Here is a 22,082-nt window from a genome sequence, read left to right as displayed (position 1 = left end):
AAAAGCAGAAACCAAATACCAATTTCCCTGTTAGTCCTTTCTTGTGTCATAGCAGGAGCCAGATTTGCGTGTATGTGTGTCACGCTCGGTAATGTATGTATTTCATTCTTCGTAGCTTTGTTATATTACGTTAAATCTTATGGACCCCAGCAGAGACTGGCATCCCAGGTTGCGAGGCAGCTAGCAGGAGACCAAACAGCACCACAATCTACATGCATAAGGAAGAAATATGTTTTACAACCGTGTTTCATGAAGGGAAATAGATGCAGAGAGATTCAGTGACCTGGTTCAAGCCTTCCTAAAGATCCAGGATTGGTTCCCATTGCCACAAGACTGTTTCTCCAGTTGATTTATCCTCTCAACTTTATTCCTGCTCTCCAAAATCGCATGGAAAGCTGGAGGACAGCGGGCAGTCGTATGACAAATGAAGCACAGCTGTGTAGTTTCTCTCTTACACAACTCTGCTTAAAGTGACAGCTGTGCTGAAGGGAACCCCTGATGAAACAAAGCCTGAGCCCCCCCTACACGATGACCACTCAAGCTATGGCAGGCATGAAGAGGTCCTGAGCCCCACATCTCTACCTGCAGCAGGATCTGGAGCCAGCAGAGGTGAGCACTGGTGATGCTCGTGCCAGCAGAGGTGAGCACTGGTGGTACTGGTGCCAGCGATCCCAGCCTGCCCGTCATTTCCTTGCAGGTGCCAGCAGGGAGTGTGCGGCCAGGCACTTTGGTGGCAGGGGGATGGGGTGGCCATGGGCTTAGCTGTGAGGATCGAAAGCCTTTGGTTTGGTGCTATGCCTGCCCAGGGCTCTGCTCCTGGTGTAGCTGGCACAGGTGTGGCTTTTCCTGGTAAATGAGAGTGACCCTAATGAGGCAGTCTTTCTCTCTCCATCTCCATGTTAATTTTCAGGAATCTGAGACAGATGGTTAAGAGCTTTGAGATGTTTGGGGTGACCTTGGGGAGGCTCTAACTGCAACACAAAATTGCAAATGGTACATGCGGTAAGCAGATTAAGAGTCTGGCACTCTGGCAAATCTCAAGACCTAGTCTTGTGTTGCTATTTTTCCCCTATGGCAAACTTACAGATTTCAGAATGACTTTGCTGTAGCAGTGACTTGAAAATTATAGTGAGTGAGTGTTCCTTTTTAAATAATGGATTATGAGGCAAAGATTAATTTTTGCTCAATTTTCACACTAATTCAGTGCCTTCCTGCCAGCAGAAGCACAAAGAAGGACATGAATTCACAGTGGCTTTCTTTTCTTTCAAAGTCTTAACATGCTTTTATTGGATGGGACTGTTTGTAATAAAAGTCCCATCGTTCACATCTGGCTGGCTACCTAACCACAAGCCTCTGACATCTCTGGAACATCCTTTGGTCAATGTCATCAGTGAAGATAGTCAAACCACTTCTCAGCTTGCTCAATACCTGTCTAAAGGAAACCAGTCCTCTTCTACTATGGACAGAAGGTCATATACCAACAATCCCTGCGACAGCCAACACTCTGCAGCTGCCAGGTGTCACTTATTTTTAGGCCAATTGAAAAAGAGGGGAAGAGGCAGAGAGGGAGAAAGAAAGGGAAGGAAAAAGACAGATGACTGGGAAGAGGTGAAACCAGAAACGCTATGTCCCAGAGGCATTTATCAGCCCAAATGAAATGGAAACAGTGAAAAGGAAACACTGCTTTGCTTTTCTCAAAATTGTATTTCCAGTTGAATGAGTCGAAAAGAAAATACCCTTTCCTTTTCCTGTGATTTTGAGAGATCTGTTTGCTAAGTCTGCAGCCTCAGTAGGAGAAACAAGGAGTATTTATTTTCTACGTACATTCGTAATTTATGAGGTTGCTATAAATGCAGAGTTTATGGAAGTAAAATCAGGCCATGAAATAAAAAGGATTTTATTCAAATATCCCAGCTTATTATTTCTTTCTAATTCTTCACAGAGAAGGAGATGAGTGAGGATGCACGCAAGGTTTACTGAATTTTAAAAGGGAGAAGATCCAGTAAAAGTGGCAAATGCAGGTATATTTTCAAAATAGAAGAAGGGGAAAGATAAGTGAATTTTATTAGGGTTTGAAATGTAATTGAATTTTCCTTTTCCTATTTTGCCATCAAAGATGTCAGAAAGAAGTTTGCTGTTCTGGGAAAGGGTCTTGCATTACTAACTAACCTGCTTAAAGTGGCTTCACCTTCTTGTGCAGCAGGGTGTGACTGACGCGATGTAAATGCAGCTCTTATCTATGACACATGAATGGGTGGAGAGGAGATTTAGAGCCATAAGCCAGAAATAAGATGCCACAATTGCTTTCACTGGGAATTAGTGTTCCACCAGGAGCAGAAATGGGGCAAACACGTCATTCTTTATGAGTTATATTCACTACCAGTTCTGCTGATTGCCCACTGGTATGCATGGCTGTGTATTGCGTTATTGTCCTGCCTCAACCTCCAGAAGCTTCCAAGAGGGTGAAGGAGTGGGAAAGGATGCTGTTACGTGATGTGCTGTAAGAAACATGGAAAGATAGAGGTGCTGATAAAGCATCACAAAGGCTAAGATGCTGTACGTGACAGCCTCAAAAGCTTTCAGAAATCTATCTTTTTTAAATGTTTTTTGGAAGAAAATAGCGTAGCATGAACCTTCAGTATCTGCTGGCTTCAGGTCAGCAGGCTTTCCCTGGGCATGCCGCACTTCCCAGTGGCTGCTTTACACTGATATTTGGCTCTGGAAAGGGAAAGCCCATGAGTGAAGGTGTATTGAATGCTAGAGAAGTATGTTAGCTGATATTAATCTTAGAGTAAAACAGAACAATTATTTGGAGGCCTTCACCAGACCTAGTCCTGTTAGCCAACTTTGGAAAAATGTGAAAATCCCAAGAAATAACTCCTTTCTTGGCAGATCCAGAGGCCCTGCACTGCTTTCTCCCACCCCTTACTCTCAAGGTTTGTAAAATCTGAGTATACTCAATATTGCTCAGCTGTCTTTAGGGTGTCTGTTAGCGTCCCGTCCTCCCCCCCGAGACTGACACTTCATATGCTTCTCGATGTGAGGGACTAGGATACAAATAAAGCCCATGTCCTTCATAGTTGGACCGTTTTCCTGGTTAAGAGGAGCAACTCAGTCCCCAGAATGTTGGAGCAGCTGGCAACAGCAATCGTCACCCAGCTCACTGGGCTAAATGAGATGGGGAGGACAGAAGCTGAGATCTGTTTCCTTGAATTAAACTGATTAGGGCTCTGTAGCTGAGGCAAGTGGCATAAAATGAGCGAAAAAGTCACTGCAGTGATTCTGACTGGAGGCATAAGCCTCCTTCCCATCTTGGCATCTCCTGACCTTGCATGTCCATCTCAGCTACTCATCTCTGCAGGGGTTAGCTGTGATCCCCAGTGCCCCCATGAGTGCAGCTCTGGCAGAAGGTACATTAAAGCTGGCAATGTGAGGCAGAGGAGCAGCACTGCTCCTGGAGTGTCAGTTGGCCGGATGACACAGAGCAGTTTCACAAGGCAGGAATAGACTAGAAGTCTGTGATGAGACCAGGGGACAGAGGGGTTTGAAGAAAGACTGGCTCTGGAGTTCCTAGTCCAGTGGTACCCTACAGGGGGCTGTGACTGGGGCTGTGATAGCACGATGAGATGAGCTGCAGTTTGCGTAGTGCACTAGTAGTATCGCAGTTCGTGTACTTTGGTGTCTTTTTTTGGAATGCTTTTGATAGTAGAGGTGCCATGTGACCTTCTGTATTGAGATCTGATGGCTCAGGAATTCCCAGCTAAGCTATTGGCCATCAGTCCCTATTCTCGTATACAGAACTATTGCCAAGGTAAGAAAAGCCTTAGAGAAAGCTGGCTTTTCAAAGATGCAATTCCCATTGTTGCATTCGCCTAAGACTCCTGGACCCCTGAGGCATACAAGGGAGTGTCTGAGTTGTAAGTATCAGAAGGAATTAATTATTCTCTACTATAATTAAGATTTTTTTTTAAATAGCTGAATAATTTAAAAAAAATTGTGAGTTACAGTGCAGTTTTTCACATAACCAGATAATCTGAAACTTTAGAGCTATTTACCTGAGTAAAAGAAATTTCTAGCATCAACAATTCTCTTTCTGTAATAAAAACAAGTAAATAACAGCTCTACTGCGGCTGCAAGAAAGGCAGCTTTCTTAAAAAGAAGTCTGTCAAGTCAAACTTGTCCCTCAAAATGTATGTTTTGTAAAAACCTTCAGAAAATGTTGGGTCGAACTGTTTTAGTGTTATTGTGAGGAAATCGATATTTCCCTGCAGCCTTTGCAACCCCCAAATCGTAGCATGTTGTTTGTGTAGAAGAAGCTGAAAGTGAAACTGTCTAAAAAAGAGCGAAGTAAGCTGGCCTGTTTCTATAATTTGCCCTAAAAGCACCTGAGGTAAACAAAATGGCACACTAGAGCAGTCAAAAATGAAAAATTCTTCTATATGTAAATAGCTGAAGGGGGGGGGGGGGGTGTTGGTGGGATTTGGGGAGGGGATTTTGTTTTTCTTCCACCCTTTGTCCCTCTTTCCTCATCCTTCCCATCTCCTTCAATGCCCTGTTACTCGTATGCAGCATGTCTTCCAGGCTTTGTGCCCCAGTGAAAGCATCAAGGAAATTGTGCAAGATCCCCATATGCTTCGACACTGAAATTAGTGAATTGCCTGCAGTGGCTGCTCTACCACTGGAGAAGAGAAAACCTTGTCATATTGCCCTGAAATTCCAGCATCCAGAGCATCAAACAGAGGTGTGATCACCAGCTCCACCAGACATTGTGATGCATTTGGGACCCTTGAGCTGGCAAGGATACAGACAGCAGTCCCGTGTATTCCTGATGCCCTGCTACATACAAACTCTGCCAGACGACATGGCCAAAGGCTCCGTAGGGTTAGAGCCTGGTCAGGCGATACCAGGAGGAACAGGGTTTATGGTCTTGGATACTGTCGTTGTAGATGGATGTGTTAAGTTGCTGAAACTGAGTTCAGAAAGGAACCACATTGGTTTGGGGAGCCTGGCTGAGACCTTTGTCAAGAAAATGAAAAGGGAAAACCTGGGAGATGCATGACGTGCTCATAGATAGACCAGTGTGGGTGCAGCAGCTTTACAGTGTCGCATGTTCACCTGCATCAGGCAGAAAAAAAAGGTTAAGCCAGGTTGTAGGAGAAGGAGGGCAGAGAGCAAAGGACCAGAGAAAAGAAAATGCTGCGCTGACTGGCAAAGAGACTGCTCTCTTTGTGTTCTTTGTGCTTAGACTCAAACATCTTCACAGGATATTTTTTCCTCTAATCTGGAAATAATTCTGATTCATTTTAAGCCTTCTATTAAGACAAGTCACGCAGCACTGCCTGGCTGGCAGTAGGAGGTTGTGTGTGCGCATGTGCATGCAGACATGCGTGTGTATTTCCAAGGGTGCTGCCTGCTTTCTTTTGTTGACACTGCAGTCAATTATTGTGTTTTCAATTATATATAAAAGGCAATGATAGAGTTTTTCAGCTTTTATAGCACCACAAATCACAGAGCCCTTCACTGTACAAGCAGTGTTGTTGCCACAGTGGAGCATGGCAGATCACAACTTTCATGTGCAGACTTACAGAGGAACTAGTGCCACCAGGGACCCCCAAACAGCAAGAGGACCACCTTGGGGCAGGCAAGCGCTTGCAGGCAGCTGCTCCTCTGCGTGGTCCTTTAGCCATCAGACCCTGTCTGACAGACAAGGAAGGTCAATGTGGTCCTTGGGCTGTGCCATGGAAAGGCAGAAAGACCTATTTTCTGCATGCTTCTCATGTTCAGCAGCAAGTTTTTGAAGGAGCTGTGAAGCTTGGATGAGCGAGGAAGGGTTACAGAGGCCAGGTGAGGAGATAATTCATGAGAAGGGTCACGATACAGAGAATTACTCTGGCTACAGCACAACTTACCATGAATACCTTAGCCACACAGTGGGTATCTGGCTAGCCCAAAGTAACTTGGTAAATCTGAAGCAAGTAGGCTGGAAAATTGTTGGAAACTAGGGTCTGTTTCACAGAATGATCCTTTAGTTGTACATAATAAAGTCACATACCTACTGCTGTGTTTGCAAAGCTAACCCTATAAAAAAGCAGTTTGGACTGGCAGATCAGGAGTGTTTTCCTTTGAAACTAGCCTATATAAGGAAAAACCTGAGGATGTAATGGTGTACAGGCACCATAGTCCTCACCAGTAGCCAGATGATGCCACCTACCACCCAGGGATCTGAACAAGACTTCACCACTGTCAGGCTTGATCTTCCCTTGGCTTTGGCATTTGGGTATGTTAATGCACATGTAAATGCCTTAAAATTGCCTGGCACCAGGGCAGCACTAGCAGTTCCTCCAATTTTGTTTAGTAAAGGAGATGTTAGCCAAGTTGGTTTTATTCAGCTCTGCACTGATGGGGAAGGGGGTGTCTGGATGCATCATCAGACTGCATTTTACTTGTGGCAGATTGGCGGTAACCCAGCAGTCACGTCCATGAGAGTGAGGCTGTGAGAGTCTGAGTGGAGCAGGAATAGAAATCAAATCATTGCCACATAGGGTGAAGAAGAACACTTGAATTCTGAGACTCCAGTAAGCAAGTAAGTAAGAAAAGTAAACAGAAGTTGTCAGCTAAGCTGGATATATTGACTGCAGTACAAACTGGAGAAGGAGCAGTGACCCTGATGACTGGGATGGAGACATTTCACCCAGGCCGTACCCTGGAAATTTGTGCTCCTTTGCATAATGAGCTACGAGCACACAGGCAAGGAGGATCCCATCATGGTAAAGAATATTGCCAATTCAGGGAGACAGAGACCAGCATGAGAAAGAGACCATTGGAAGACTCACTGTTAAATGGTGCTGGTTACCACTCAAGGGTGAGTTTTCACTATGGAACTGGGACTTTAAATAGGGATATTTGTGTGGAGTGGATTGGGGCTTCAGGTGAGCAGCCCAGTTAGACCAATTCTAATGAGAATCCTGGAGGTAAAGCTGGCTGAATGCCCACTGACTGGACTCCACATGACACTGAGCTCCACGAGCCTGCAGTGGGAAGGGCGAATAGGCTATGGTGGTTGTGATGAGCGTCAAGATTTTTAACTGGTTTGGAATCTAATCTGGAAGAAAAAGAAACAATCAGATGAGGGACTGGAGTCATGTATTGCTAGAAAGTTACTCCTGGGATAGTTCCTGCATTGCTGCTGGGGGACACCGAGGTCCTATTGATAGTGAACCAGTATTCAGAACAGCATGCTACGCTAGAGGTTAGGCATGACTGCAGGACCTGGGATTTCAGCTAACAGAAATGAGAGGCAGGGGTGCATGCCGGGAGGGATGGAAGGATACTCTGGAAAGAAAAGGAGCTAGAAACAAACCTAGTCAAAGCAATTGGTACCAGTAATAATCACTTTCTCAAATCAGGGTCCTGAGGACAAACAAGGCCAAAGCTCTGGAGGATGAGAGGGAACTTTACAGTCCCGCGGTGTGCGGCACTCTGCCTGCGGGAAGGTAGGGGGTGCTTTGTCTGGACTGGATAAGTCTTGGAAATGGCATTTGAATTCGATGTGAAACAGGGTTTGGAAGGCACTAGAGAGCCTGGGAAAAGATCTGGCTAGGTGGAATATAAAACCCATTAGTGTCTTAATGCATAAATTGGCAGAACTGTACAATAGTAATTAAAACCAAGATACTGAGAGCCCAAATTGTTATTAGATTCTGGTGCCTCAGTGACTATTGAAATTCCTAGTTTGCAGGAATGTGGGTACCTGCAAGGTACACCGTACAGACAAAAGTGTACAGTGGTCACCTGTGGTGCAAAAAGCATTTCAGCTCTGCTCCTACACCCTGGTGCAAACCGGAGAGTGCAGTTGGGTTTTCTTGTATTCAGCTTCATGTGCAGGATAAAAAATGGGCTTTACAGCAGCCGGTCCTTAAACAAAATAGGTTATTTTAGATCTTGCTAACTGTGGAAGGATAATACAGAAATAGAAGGGACTGATAATTGTCTTACCTACAAAATTAAGTACTCCTGTAAAGGCTCCTGAAATACTCAGAAGACCTCAGGATGAGGGTGAGTTACCTTTCTGCAAGTATAAGCTTGAGATAAGTTGGAGTATGGAAAGATTAATGCCTTTGCTTTAATAACAGGGCTTGATCCAAGACTGCAGAAACGATGTAAGTACCCAAGCGAAGCTCAGAAAGCCTGGTGGATCAAGGAGTGCCAGTGCAATGACCCAGTGTGTGTAATTCCCCTGTATGGCTGGTATTAAAGGGAGATAGAAAGATGCATCTGACTGTGGATTTCAGAGCATTAAATGCTGAAACTCCACAAACATCACCTCTTCTTGTTAAAATGCCAGAAATTACGGCTGCAATAGTACAAGGAGCTAAGTGGTTTTCAGTCATAGATCTAGCAAATGCATTTTACTTCAGCCCTTTATCAGAGAAATGTTGGTAAAAGTTTGTTGTTACATTTCAGGAGAAACAAAATTGTTTCACATGAGTTCTTCAAGGATTTCACAAGCTCCTGTGATTTGTCACATACACATCACCCAAACGTGGAAGAAATTAGCCTGCAGGTTCTGGAAGCATGTAACATCATATGTGGATCACACCTGAATTCTGAAGAACAAGCGTGTCAGCAGACAGGAAGTTTTGGCTGCAATCCAGGAGGAAGGATTGAAAGTCAACAGACAAAAGGTTCAATTAGTGCAACAAGAGGTAAAATATTTAGGAGCAATACTAGATATTGAAGGCCAGACTCCGGATAAACAAAGTGTGGAATTAATTCAAAAGCTCCCCAGCCCCACCACTCTGCCTAGCTAAGAGCACTGCAAGGCACGTTTAATTGTATTCAGGATTTTTTTCTGATGTTCACTGAAGTGAGTCATCCTCCAGCTAAGCTTTTAGAGGAAGCTAGACGGTGGGAGCAGGGTGCAGAAAAGCAGGCAGCTTGGTCAGGCTGAAGCCAGCCCCAGCTGAAGCTGTGGTGGTGGGCTGTCAGGACCCAGGAAACCTCTTAGTGTGTGGTTTGCCTCTCTTAGCCAGGAAAGGAGTACTAGTTTGGCACAAAAGAAAGATACCATGTCACAGGCTATTCTCTGTGCATCTCAAATCTTATTGACACCATAACTCCTTGTCAAAAGGAATGAGTATCTTTAGCCTGGAAAACAGAAAAATTGGATTATACTGTTGGAGGAAGGCCAATGGCACAACACAACACATGCTTCCTTGAAATACATTGTGTTCAATAAAGCACAAGACGGTACATACCTAGCTCTAGGTTGGCAAAATGGACCCTCACATCAATGACCTGAAGCACCTCCATACCTTAATGATGTGGAGGGTGCTAAACATGAGTGCCAGATATTGCAGCCTTCTGACGTGCAGGTTTAATTGCCTTTGTCAAAATACATCCACATAAACCAGAAATTTGATTTACAGGTGGTTCAAGTTCTCGTAGGATAAGGCTTGCACAAGATTTGCTCCAGTCCATGTAAAGAAGAGCAGGAGCTAGGGGGGCAGGTCTCGCCTCACTCCGTACAAGTGGCAGAAATCCCAGCTGCATTGTCAGGTATGCTTCCCAGCAATGTGAGCAAACAAGGGTGAAGGATTTCATTTGACTGAACAAGTTTTTTGCCCAGCTAGGTATAAAGCAGAAACTACACACAGCAGAATACCCGCAAACCTCAGGATACAAAGAATTTGGCTTCTAAAGGAACCTTTTAAGGAAGTTAGTACAGGTGAGTGGCAAAAATTAGAATGTAGTATTCCCACCTAAATGGCTCCACAAATGCCTACAGCCTGCCGTGATTATATTCCTTTTAAGACCATGACGTGAAGGGAGATGTGACTCTGACAGCACTGGTGGCTAAAAACTTCTGTATCAGATGAATAGCAACTGAAAGGTCACACAGATTAATGGATAAAAGGATTTGACAAACAACTGCAGCAGGATAATCAACAAATAGCTGAGCAATTAAGGCAAAATGTTCATAGAATAGATAAAAGGTTGGAAATGGTAAATAACCAACATGAAGAATGGCAAGTAGCGGGGCAGGTAGTATATCATGGGTTTCCTGGAAAGAAGCACAACTTGAGCTGTAAGTGGGATGGATCTGGCACTAGCACTGATAAAGGCATTTCCATTGCTTATTAGTTCGAGTAAGTTCTGACAATGTCAGGCAGTTTCATCAATCACAGCCAAAGCTTTGGAAAGGAGAAAAAGACTAAGCTATATAAAAAGTTGTCTTTATTTTTCAAGATCACATAAAAGAATGAGTGTTAATCAGTCACCAGACCTGGATCAGCATAGAAAACATGGATTTGCTGTGGTGTTTAAGAATAGCTCTTCCAGCTGTTGTACAGGAGTTCAATGTTACCAAAGCTGGGAACGTGATTGAACAGTATTGGGTTCTTTCTGTTCTGCCTATTCTGTCAGGGCAAAGTCTGTATGCAGCATGGCACCGTCTGTGTTTTGCAGCAGGGAGAACAGACTGGAAGGAGCAGAGCTGTCAGGGATGCTGCCTGAGATAGTTGCATCCACCTCCTTGGTGTTTTGCACCCTCTTTGTATGAGCAAAGCACTTTCTGCAGTCATTGTGGGTGGTCAGTGTGACAAAACCATTGTACAGGCCTTGACACGGTAGATGTATCTAGCCCGTATCACTGAGATGTCCAAGCTCCCTGGTCATCCAGAACCAGACGCGTGCAGGGATGGCTTCAAGCTGCATTAGCCCCACTTTTCTGGAGCTAGTCATGCTTTGCTGTGGCTGTTAGAAGAACACAGTCTCACCCAATAGTTCAAAAGTCCTCATGTTTGGTTTCCTTTGCTCTTCCCTTCATTTCACAGAGTCCCATCCACTTTATTTTAAAAAGTATTGTATTTAGCAGGAGACACCCCTCTTTCCTGAGAGGCCAGCATGCCCATGACAAGTAATGTAGACATAGCCATGCACTATTGTTCCTGTCACCTCTAATTATGCAGTGATCACCATCACACTAAATCCCTTCCTCCCATCTACATTCTTCTGAATCATATTAAATACTCCCTCACCGCTCAGTGCAGCCTGAGCTGCTCTTGCTTTCTCCATCTTTGCCCCTCCCCAGACTGTGCAAGCAACCCAGTGGTTCCAGATGGGAAAACTGCCTCATTATGGTGGAGGGTCCCTAACTCGCTCCTTTTTCCTGTTGGAGAGACTACTTTCTTCTGCCATGAACTAGAATCCCGTGAGCGAAAGCAAGCTAAAAAAGTCTTTCAGCAGCCTTTTCTTTTCTGCCCTCCCAGCGCAGTTGAAAATGAGAAGGGGGGGGGGGGGGAGATTAAAAAAAAAAAAAAAAAAAAAAAAAAAAGCAAAATTCTTCACAGAGGTAGACATTTCTAGAGCCCAAACAATCAGTCAGACAGTAGGAGAAAATAATTCCACCTCTGCCGGATGGGAATTTTAAACCCCATGTCTGCCAGAGGTGGTAAAAGACCTAAGTGATCCACCTCGGCTCTGAACGTGGCGCCTTGGTGATGAGCTGAAAAGCTTGTTGCTCACGTTGCAAACAAAGACTTAGCGGAGGGCAGAGGTAAAACCAACCGGGACCCGGCCTTCTAATCAGGCCCGTGCTGTGAGCTCGTGGTATTAATCCGACAGCCAGTGACATCAAGGCAGGAGGCCTGCGTGACCCCGAGCCCGTCCAGCGGTGGCTTACACTACCCAGTACCGTGTGTTCCATTTAATAAACTCCATTGATATATTTAATAAAGACACCTCACACTTCCACAGTTTCATGTGTGACCTCTCTGTGGTTGCTACCAAAAACACAAAGAACAAGAGTCAAGGATCATTAGCTGACAAGGCAAAACTGCCCCTTCCCTTGCTCTTCTATTTTTCTTGTGAATATCAACTGCTTGGGAGGCAGCGATTGCTTGTAATCCTTCCTGTCTCCATTATTGAAGGGACAGATTTCTGAGAGCTTTGGAAAAAATTGCAACATAATTGCCTGCAGTTTGGGCAGCTCACAGTCCCACTTGCCACCTTCAGACTCCTCATGCCAGCACTCATCTTCTGCCCAGAGGCTGTGTCGATGGGCTCCTGAGAGCCCGTAGCGGCTGGGTGCTGCTCCCACCCCATCTCCCCCCAATTTTTTGTCGAGGCAGGAATAACTGCAGACACCAAAGGCCAAAGCAAACCATTAGCAACCCACGAGCCCCCTTCTGAGGGTCCCTGGCTACGCTGCACCAGACAGGGGACTTCGGCTTCTGGTAAATGTCATCTGCCTCAGCAGGGGAAGAAAAAGATGGTTATGTACGTCTAACTCTTCTAGGCAGGGTAATAAAAACTTTGTAGGAAAAATGATCTGTTTTAAAACCTAAAAAGGTAAGGGTTTGTTTAGTAGATTTTCTATTAAGTTTCAGACTTTATGTTTTGGGGGATTTTTTATTATGATTATTTTATTGGGTGGTTGTTTTTTGCATTAGAAATGTTGTCAGTTGTCAAACAAGACTCCTGATTGATTTGGGTTTTTTATGTCTAGCTTTCAACATCCTCAAAGGCATCTAATTGTTCAGGATACACTGAGTATCTGCACTTAGAGAAATCAAGCCTCGAGTGGAACTCCCCTGAAAGCAAGGCACCGGGAAGCCAAGATTAGTTCTCAGAAAGTAAGTGGTTTTCATTTTTTGGTTTCTCAAGGACTCTTTCAAGGGCCAAGCAGATGGCTGGGAGATCCACAGAATGGAAACCTGCAGTTCTAATGGGGACAGAAAAGTCTGTATGGAGGGGGTTGTTTGTTTGGAGTTTCTTTTACACTATTTATGCAGCTGAAATGCCAGTGCATTCTTTTTGTGTGGACTCTTCCTTTTCAACAAAGGGCTGAGGAAATTGCCACGCTAATTCTCTGAGCTTCCTAGCAGCTCTCAGGCATAACTAGAAGAGCAATTTCCAACTTTAAAATACAAAGGCAAACAAAAGAATAAAAGCATGCACAGACCGGTTCAGTTCAGAAGGCCTCTTGAAAACTTTAGGCAGCTACAGTTCCATTCTCATTGCATTTTGAGCGCCGACTTGGCCCTGTGCTGAAGACCAAGCCAGCCTTAGCTGCCCTGTGGCTTTTTCAGGAACATGTAGGGCCGTGTCAGCTTTTGGGGGAGCCCAGAGTAACAGTCAGCCTGCTGTGCCGCCAGACAGGCTGCCTGCGTGCCCTGGCAGCAGCGACGTGCCCCGGGGAGGCTCTAAACCTTTGCCACTGCAGGACCTGCCGGCTGCAGGCGGGCAGAGCGCGTGGGACCGGCAGCAAAAGCCGCAGGCGCCCCTGTGGCACCCAGCCCTGAGCCTGGCCAGCCAAGATATGGCACAGCTGCACCCCGAGGTCCCAGCAAAACCAGCTCTTTGTACACTGGTAAGTGGGAACAAAACTAAAAGCCAGCATTTCAATTCTTATCTAGTGCGCACCATCTGGACCTACCAAAATGCCTTGTTACATTAGAAAAATAATGCTAATCCGGCATCTGCAAGTGGGGAAACTGAGTCTCAGGATACCGGTGGTGCCTCTCTTTGGGGAGCCCCATGCATTCCCGGGCATCCCGCGCCCACTGGGCACGGGCTTCTCTGGAGAAGTGTACACACACACCCTCTCTGTGTCTATGTTTGCATGTATTTGCTATATAGCTGTCCCACACATTTTCCTTGCTAGCCTGTCATAACCATTACTAAAATATGCTTATCTCATATATGCAAATAGCAGGATATTTATAAGGTTCTTTGAAATTTCCATAATTGTGTTATAAAAAAAATCTCTTTGCTTATCTCACAAAGTGTTGTAACCACAGTGTTACTTTTATTGAAATCCAAAAATCACTCAGCAAAATAAGAATAGTTAAAAAAGTGAGTTTTTTATGTTTTTGAAATAGAAGGGAAAGAAAGAAAGCAAACCAGGCTTTATTATTTTAAATTAGAAAGTTTAATGCTCACCAAAAAGGGTATAAACTGTAAATGTATTTTAGCAGTTCCTAGAGAAAAAGGCAGAGGTTTTAATAATAACACTGTGTGCTCCTATATCATTTTCATTAGAAAAAATCTCAGAGCACTTTCTGCTTATTAAAGAATGGAATGCCTCAGAAGACTCTTGGGAGGCACTATAGAAAAGTAAGGTAACAAATATAAATCCACATTATGTTCCGTGGTGTGATTACCTGGAACTTCCTAGCCACCTCGGGGGTGTACAGCCCCCTGCCACGGCTCAGGATCACAAACCTGCACCCCACGGCACAGCCTCCCCCGCTGGATGGCTGTTGGCTGTGGCAGCACGAGGGGCTTCACCGCATGTATCTGCTCATTTCGTGATGAGCAGCCCAGTGCCTAGAAGGTTTTTCCCAAGCTCAAAGGTGAAGAACAGAAATGAGGATCGGGGGTAGGGCAGGGACCCTGCTGTGCTCGTGGGGGGTCCTGCCACCTGGTGTCCTGCCCCGTAGGGACATGTGAGGAACCCTGCAGGGATTCCTCTGCCTCCACGCAAGTTCCTCACCGGTTACAGGAACATTCCCAGGCAGGCTTTGACCATTCACCTTGGAAATGATCTGGAGGGGACACAAAAATAAGATACTAACCTAAATTTAGCAAGAGTCATCAAATGTTCACAGAAACAACAAAAGGAGGAAGAGATGCTGTAAAGGTAGAGGATATTCCCTGGGCTGATGAAGTAAATAATGTTTAAAAAATCCCTTGCGTTTAATTTCAGAAAATACAATAGACTGAATGAGTGCCCAGAAAAGGAACAGCATGTTAACATATCTTAGATAAACAGGAGCCAAACTGTTAGCCTGACAGAAAAACAAGAAAGCCCATCAATGCAGTGGGGGAAAATAATAAATTAAAAAACAGATGGTTCAAAGATGTGATTGCATCTTCAGCTTAAGTGAGAGGAAAGAAAGGGAATACATATGTATTACAGGCAGGCCAGGAACACAAAAGCTGGAAAAACATACATGAACAGAAGAGGCAGACTCGTCATAATGAAGCTAATTAAAATAGCAGGACCTCAAGATATTTTAGGTCCTAGTGGTAGAAACCCCAGAATTCCAAGCCCCATTCTTTATTAATACAAAAAAGTTTCCTATTTCATCCATGCTCAGAAAAGGGACCTCTTCCTTTCCGTGCTAGATAGTGAGTCAAGGCAGATGGGAATTATTCTGAGCTTGGAGAAAACAAAGCAGCACAAATTAACGGCTTACTGGCAGAAAGGCAGCTTAAAGCACTTTGCCAAGGCACATTTTATTCCTACACTTACCCTACATACATTTTTTTTTTCTTTAATTCTGTTTAGAAGTGCATGACCAAGCAGAAATACATATCTCTGGTGCATATAGGCTGGAGTGAGCATTAAAACAAACAAAAAGTAGACAAAAGAAAAAAGGAAAAGGGCCAGGCAGGGAGGATCTATAATGGCTAGTGCAATGACTTAACAACTTGCTTCATGTCACTCAGTACAGGGAAAACAGAACAACCCCTGTTGCCAGTTTGAACTCATCCCATAATTTCTGTATGGCTTTATATGCATCTGCTTCTGTCACACGTATATACATATATGTACTTGCACACCCATATATTACTGTTTTGTATGAAGAAGCACTGATTGCTTGCAGAGGGTCCTCACGGCTGCAGGGACCCTGGCCAGGATCCTTGTTGTGCCATAATGAGAGGGTTTGACTTTGGCTTCAGACATGGCAGGGGTTTCACTGCAGCTTCCTTTGCAGCAGTAAAGCTTTAAATCTGCAGCTAGACTTTCTCTGCCCAGGAGTATACTTCAACCACTTCTGTGAGAAATCTGGAAATGATTTAACTGTGCAAATTAACCATGCATAAACAATTTAAGATATGATACCGATTTTATTTCAATCATAATTTGGCAAGATGATGGAGGCAGAAACTCAAACCGTACTTGTGTTTGAATAGTGTTGATTATTTCGTAACTGTTAACTCTCCAGACCTCAATTTTAAATCCTTGGGGAACAGATTCTTTCTGTGTTTAGGGGATTAGAAACAGGAGACCAGGAGATGTAGGTTCAGTTCTCGTTATATGACTTTCAGCTGCTTTCTTAACTTCCTGCCACCTTTTTTTTTTTCCCTTGTGTAAAATTAGGATATTGGTATTTCTTCACATGACAGCTGCTTAATGCATTTACGTCTAAAACGCTCAGGTGAAAGGTGCTATACATTTCAGACATTATTGTTTATTACCACAATTGTTATTACTGATTTTTGTGATAGTTTCACTCTCTCATATATAATAAGGGCAAAATTTTATGAACATTTTGCCTTATTTTAAACTCAACACCAATTTTGTTCTGAATTATTCCTTTGAATAGAATTATTCCTGAACTACATCAACTGGGGACCAGCTGCTGACCCCAAGTGTTTAAGAACTACAGATAATCATGGATGAAAAGAGACAAAAATACATTTTATCTAAGAAGTATCTACGGTTGTGATAGAGACTGAAATTAAAGTATAATCCAGAGAGAGGGAGAGTATTCTTTAATTAAAATCAGCTACCTCAAAAGATGGATATTCTCAGGAGCGAAATTTGCACAGTTCTCAAGGCTTTCCACTTAAACCCTTGATGATGCAAGGAAAAAGAATTCTCAAGGAATAATATTGGCATTAGCAGATAGCCACTTGCCACTGCACAATAAAGCAAAATTTGAAGAGAAAAAAAAAATGTGGACAATAGAATGGAAAGATGAACAAAATAGGAAGCTATCTGAAACACAAACCCATGATTATCCAGCAACAAATGAATAGTTTGGCAAAGAAAGAGAACCAAGATAGAGACTTGGAGATAGAGGAAGAAAAATTAAACTAGAAGCAGCAGAGAGCAGTGAAAACAATCAACACTTTCTGCCAGGAGATATGTTAAAAAGACTGAAACTGAGGCTTTAGATAACATGTTCAAAATGATCCATTGTTCCACCCACCATCTCCATAGCAATTAATGGTCCCAGCCAAGGACAAATTATGGTTCAAGCCGTGGAGACTGTACGGACCCCCATGAAAGGCAGTACATGAAAGGCACAACATCCATTTGCAGTAATTCCTAGGCTTGTGGTAATAATGTCTTCCTCACCTTCGGAGAGATGCTGCTTCTGGCAATGTGGGAACCGCAGAGCGGAGGGAAGTACTTCTGACGAGCATCTCATAGCGAATCCTGTTCCGTTCTCATTTTAGTTACCATCACAGATGGCTTCCTGCAATACAAAGAAGGCTCCTGGCGAGGCAGTTTGCTGGATAACGTTAGAATTGGATGTGATGGAAGTATTACCTCACAGAAACACCAATTCTCCAGCATTTATATCGTTGGGTTCAGCACAGATTTGAGCAGCTACTTTGCACTGGCACTGGCTCCCTTGCACTGCGCTCACATACAAATCTCTCTTGCGTGAATCTTGCCTAGCAGCCTGCAACCAGGTGGTTTCTGTGAGAAGCAGTTACGCTGCAGTGAGGAAAAATGTATCCTTTTTTTTTTTTTTTTTCCTTCCTTTTTAAAAAATATATTTCAGCGGTAGAGTGGAGGAGCTGCCGCAGTGGTATAAGAGGCTCTCTGGCTACATCTCTGGGGACCACGGGCAGTGGTGGGGACAGCAGCAGAGCACCCTCCCTGTGCTCTGGGCACCTTATTGCTAGGGAAAGGATGCAAATAGCTTCAGTGCCTATAAATACCTTGTAGCTTTGTGGCATGTGATGCAAATGTTTTTCTAGAAAGAGCCTAAAACCAAATAGTTGTCCAATATTGGCAACAACATATTGCAGCCAGGTTGGATGGGATATGTAGCAGGGGACTTTTTAAAGTGTCAAATTAAAAAACCTTTGCAAATCTTGGCTGAGTCCAGGTTCCCAAAGAGCTGCTGTGGACTGAGGACAAATTTCAGTTCAAGCAGAAGGGTTGGCTAATCATTAAAATACATCATACAGGTAATCTGGCTCTTAGTCCCAGACGTTTAAAGGTATTTTAATACCAATAGTACTTTAAGCGCTAAAATGGTTTGACCAAACTTGGCATTAGTTACCAACATCTCTTTAAAGGGAAAAAGAGTTCATGGCAGTAAAAGAGCAAGACCCCCCTGGCAATGTTATTTACGCTGGAAATTAATGGATCATACTGAGCCGACTTACAAGTTCTCAAAGTCATGATTTCTTATAGCAGCTCTCATCACTCCTTATTTGCCCAGTCCCACCAGCCTTGCTCACACTGATGTCACCGTCCCGTGGAGCCCCTCTGAGCACGCAGGGCTGGTTGTTTTGTAGGAGAAGACAAGTACTGAAAGTCCAGCGATGGTGGTGCATGCTGGCGAGCAGTGTTCACATATTAACAGATTTGCACTCAAACTGGCAAATAGAAATGTCTATGTTAGATATGCTGCGTGAAAGCCAAGGCAACAAAAGTCAAAATGTGCATATGAGAATATGTGGTACACACAGTATATGTCACAATGTTTACCATCACTTCAAAACATGCACCCGCCCACAGTTCTTCACTAGCAGCATCCTGGAACTTCTCCAATTGGGATTTGCTATATGAAGCAAAAGTCAATTAAAATCAGCCATTATTGTACAGATCATGAGATCCATAGTACAAGATACCATACTCATCCCAGATGCTCATTAATAGCAGTGTGTTGCAAACAAGTCCAGGACAATTGCATGGGTTTTGTATACTTTTCTGATTGCTGTGTTTCCTCAGTTAGCATATAACATTTTCAAATGGGTTGGTTTAAAATTTTTAGTAAATAGCAAATTCCCCAGAAACACAGTTCTGCTGCATTCGGGAACTGTTGCAAATGTAGGTCAGAGTCAGCAAGTAGGTTTAGCTAATGACAGTACAGGGGGGCAGAAAGATTTCAGGAAAAGGAAATTCTGTCTATGCAGCTTGCTAGAGGAAAGACCTGTTAGCACCAGCTCACCCACCTTCTTTTACCAAAGAGCCTGCTGCTGTGCGAGGTGCGTGACTCATCTCTGCACCACACTAATCCTCCGTTTTTAGCTCGGAAAGTAACCACCTGCTAAAAACGTGGGGTGCTTGGTTGGGTTCCCTCAGTTTCTTGTGGAGCTCTTCCATACAGTTAAGAAAACATGATTTTTCAGGGAGGTAAGCTGTGTCAACTCATGTTCAGGAGCTCACGTGCTTGTACAACTCCAAAAGCCTGATTCCTGCCACACATTTATTTGTGAGGAAACAGCCTTTACTGGCCCAGTTCAGAGAAACCCACACAAGAACGGCCTTTAGCCAAGATCATTCTGCTGGGTGGGGGAGGCTTCCAGCCCTTCAGGCAGAGCCAAGCACTAACGTACAGCTCCCAGCTCCCAGGTACAGCCTCACCAGCGTTACAGACCAGCAGCAAATCTGGCCCTTCGCTTCCTGCTTGGAAGCAAAACATCGACAGGTTTTTTTTGAATTAAATAAAACATTCACTCAATACAAAACAAACATCTTTGTTTTGCAAAAAGATTCCCCCACCCCTACACACACAGAGAAATGCACAGTAATTTTTAGGGTTGATTTATAAACCAAAAAAATCTGTAATTAGCACAATTTTATTTGTAATTAGCAGGGATAAGTTGTTTGCTTTGGTGCCAGTGTTAGTGGCAATGGAAGTGCACTCGCTCTTTTGTTTTTAATTCTTTCACTGCCTCTTTACATATAGTTTCAAGGTAAGATCAGTAGCTGGAAACATGATGTAATTTATCCTGTTATCATTTCATGAACTTCAGCAAATCTACTCCCGATAATGTATTATAATTATACCGATGATCAGAACTGGATTTGAAAATGCACAACGGCTGGCATCAACTGCCACTGTGTGTCTGACCATATCAGAAAATGAAAACAACAGTTACTGGCATTTATTATCAGAGGAGCTCCAACCCAGATTTGCAGACAGATATGGACTGCAAAAATTAAATGGCTGTTCACTTCATGCATGTACCTCATTTTGTGGATTTTGGGACTTGCGTCCTAATCTCTGTTACACTTTTTCCCATTTGCTTCTTCCAACAGCACCGGTTTAACAGAAGCTTCCCTACTTTAAAGCCAAATGCAATGCTCCCTGCTGTGATGGATTCCTTCTTTTTCCTTCCTAATTGGAGGCATTTCATCGGATCGAGTTTTGACAGAGATAGTAATTGTCATCCAATTTTAAGGCAATGACAAGATCAATATGAATTCTCAGATGACAAGTATTATTACCAGGTGAGCACAAAGAAACAAAGAAAATGAAAAATCCATGTTCTTGGGATCAAAACAGTTAGAGGCACATGCTTGCCTTGATCCACGTGTGCGTGAATCCTGTTGACAACAATAGACACTGTGCATGTGGATGGATGGGGTAGAACAGATGGCCTTTGCCAGTCAAATAGCGAAGGAAAACGAGCACCCAGCGCTTTAGTACGTTGCAGCTTCAGTAATGTGGGAGTCAATTAACTCACCACCAAACAGGCTTACAGGGAAAATTACCCACAGCCCCATCTCAGAGAATTCTGCTTCTCCTTAATATTTTGTACTCCTCCTGTTTCCTGAATGTCAGGAGTAAATACCTAAGAAGCCCCCGGTTCCTTAAGGTAAATATATTCAATGTATGCTTATACAGGCAGAAGTACTTGATTATTTTTATAACATTGTTTAAATGAGATTATCTGATTAGTTAATGGCCTAAAGAGTTCAGATAGGGTTCAAATAAGAATCTAAAATGTGTTGCAGCATCTTTAGACATTTTCCCCACAACAGTGGTTTCGGGACAGATTCTGCCATGTAGGCGTGACTGTTGCCAGATACTGTCATTTTATTTTAGTAGGTTTACCCTGCAGCAAGACACTTCTTCAAGGCATTTGACCCTTGGAGCTCATCTCTTGTTCCACATTTGCTACTCAGTGTGCATTCAAGTTACTTCTGTAGTGCCACTATGCACACATTTATCATGCTACTAAACCAGACCTCCTGCTTTCCCACCCCCAAAATGTTAAATCTGAGGAAATAGACATTTTCCTTTTTTTTTTTTTTTCTTTTGCAGTATTTATATTCAAAATGCAGTTTAACTGAGGAAAGGGATTTTGGCAAAATAATACATGATTGTCGTACTAATTGGCAGCTGCAATGATAACAACCATGACAAGTTTTAGCTCTGTCCACTTCAACCCAGCCAAGTCATTAAAGGTTTCCAAGCAGAGGATTGTGTTATGAAGCTTAATATACGCTGGTAACTACACTGGTATCCCTGGGTTTCTAAACACAGTTTTAGCCACCCAAATGCAGGTTCAGTAGGATTTTGATCCATGGAGGAAGATCTCAGCCAAGCACTAAAAAGATGTTTGTTAGCCTCCAAAATATAAATAAAATATTTACAAAGAGAATAATTGACTTTTGATGTTTACTTCAGGCTATGGTTAAGCAGGCAATGTCTGTGCTAAGCAATGCAGTGACCACCTGCCACAAATGCTGTGATATTTGACAGATCCCTTTCTGCCAAGAACTATAATTCCTATTTAAATCTAAATAGAGGAGCCATGAATGCAGATTTCTCATCACAAAGACGCTGATGTTAATCCCCAGTACAGAAAAATAAGAAAAGCCAGAACGTTTTATTGGATTTTATATGGAAGATAATTAAACAGTATTTCTTCTTTACTTGTTATACGGCATCCCATCAACATTCCTGCTGAAATTTGTTTGTAAAGAAAGCCAGAAAGTTTTATTACATTTTTATGTAAAAGAAAATTAGCATTTTGTATATTTGAACTTACGTTAGAATAACAAAAAGCAGGTAAACAAAAAATGACCAAAGAATCATGAAAATAAACAGAAAAAAGGTAAGGAAAGCACAACGCCGTTCTCATACACACGGTTTCATATTCTAAGCATGCAAACAAAATAAATGTTTATGTGCATATGTATGTATTGTATATATTTAAGTACCAAGCAGTTCTGAAAAACTAAGCTCCCAGAAGTTAGGAAATGCTAGAATTAGATGTGCTTGCACATCCTTAATTTGGCCTTTCTGACTGTATACACGCGGACGTATGCTTTTTTCCTTTTCCCACCCGCTACCCCCCCACCCCCCACC

The 22,082-nt window shown here is 43.3% G+C and overlaps 2 long non-coding RNA genes across 10 annotated transcripts in view; both read left to right on the top strand.

Moving 5' to 3' along the window:
• LOC119157571 overlaps positions 1 to 4,439 on the top strand; it is a 441,749-nt gene extending 437,310 nt beyond the window's left edge. Inside the window, exons 6-8 of one of the 3 annotated variants that reach the window (XR_005107574.1) lie at positions 116 to 609; positions 1,943 to 2,021; positions 3,052 to 4,439. This is a non-coding gene — a long non-coding RNA (uncharacterized LOC119157571). Of the gene's footprint in view, positions 1 to 115; positions 641 to 1,942 lie in introns of all 3 variants that reach the window. The other 2 variants (XR_005107573.1, XR_005107575.1) reach the window with 2 other exon arrangements.
• A 71-nt stretch (positions 4,440 to 4,510) lies between these two features.
• LOC119157485 overlaps positions 4,511 to 22,082 on the top strand; it is a 31,070-nt gene continuing 13,498 nt past the window's right edge. For 5 of the 7 annotated variants that reach the window (XR_005107541.1, XR_005107542.1, XR_005107536.1 and 2 more), the window contains exons 1-5: positions 4,511 to 8,705; positions 9,429 to 9,558; positions 9,633 to 9,727; positions 12,509 to 12,635; positions 20,024 to 20,215. This is a non-coding gene — a long non-coding RNA (uncharacterized LOC119157485). The remainder of the gene's footprint in view (positions 8,706 to 9,428; positions 9,559 to 9,632; positions 9,728 to 12,508; positions 12,636 to 20,023; positions 20,216 to 22,082) is intronic. The other 2 variants (XR_005107538.1, XR_005107539.1) reach the window with 2 other exon arrangements.

This window comes from Falco rusticolus, chromosome 14, assembly GCF_015220075.1.
Source record: "Falco rusticolus isolate bFalRus1 chromosome 14, bFalRus1.pri, whole genome shotgun sequence".
Lineage (NCBI taxonomy): Eukaryota > Metazoa > Chordata > Aves > Falconiformes > Falconidae > Falco > Falco rusticolus.
The sequence above is the reverse complement of the archived record's forward strand: the minus strand, read 5'-3'. Positions and strand labels throughout refer to the sequence as shown.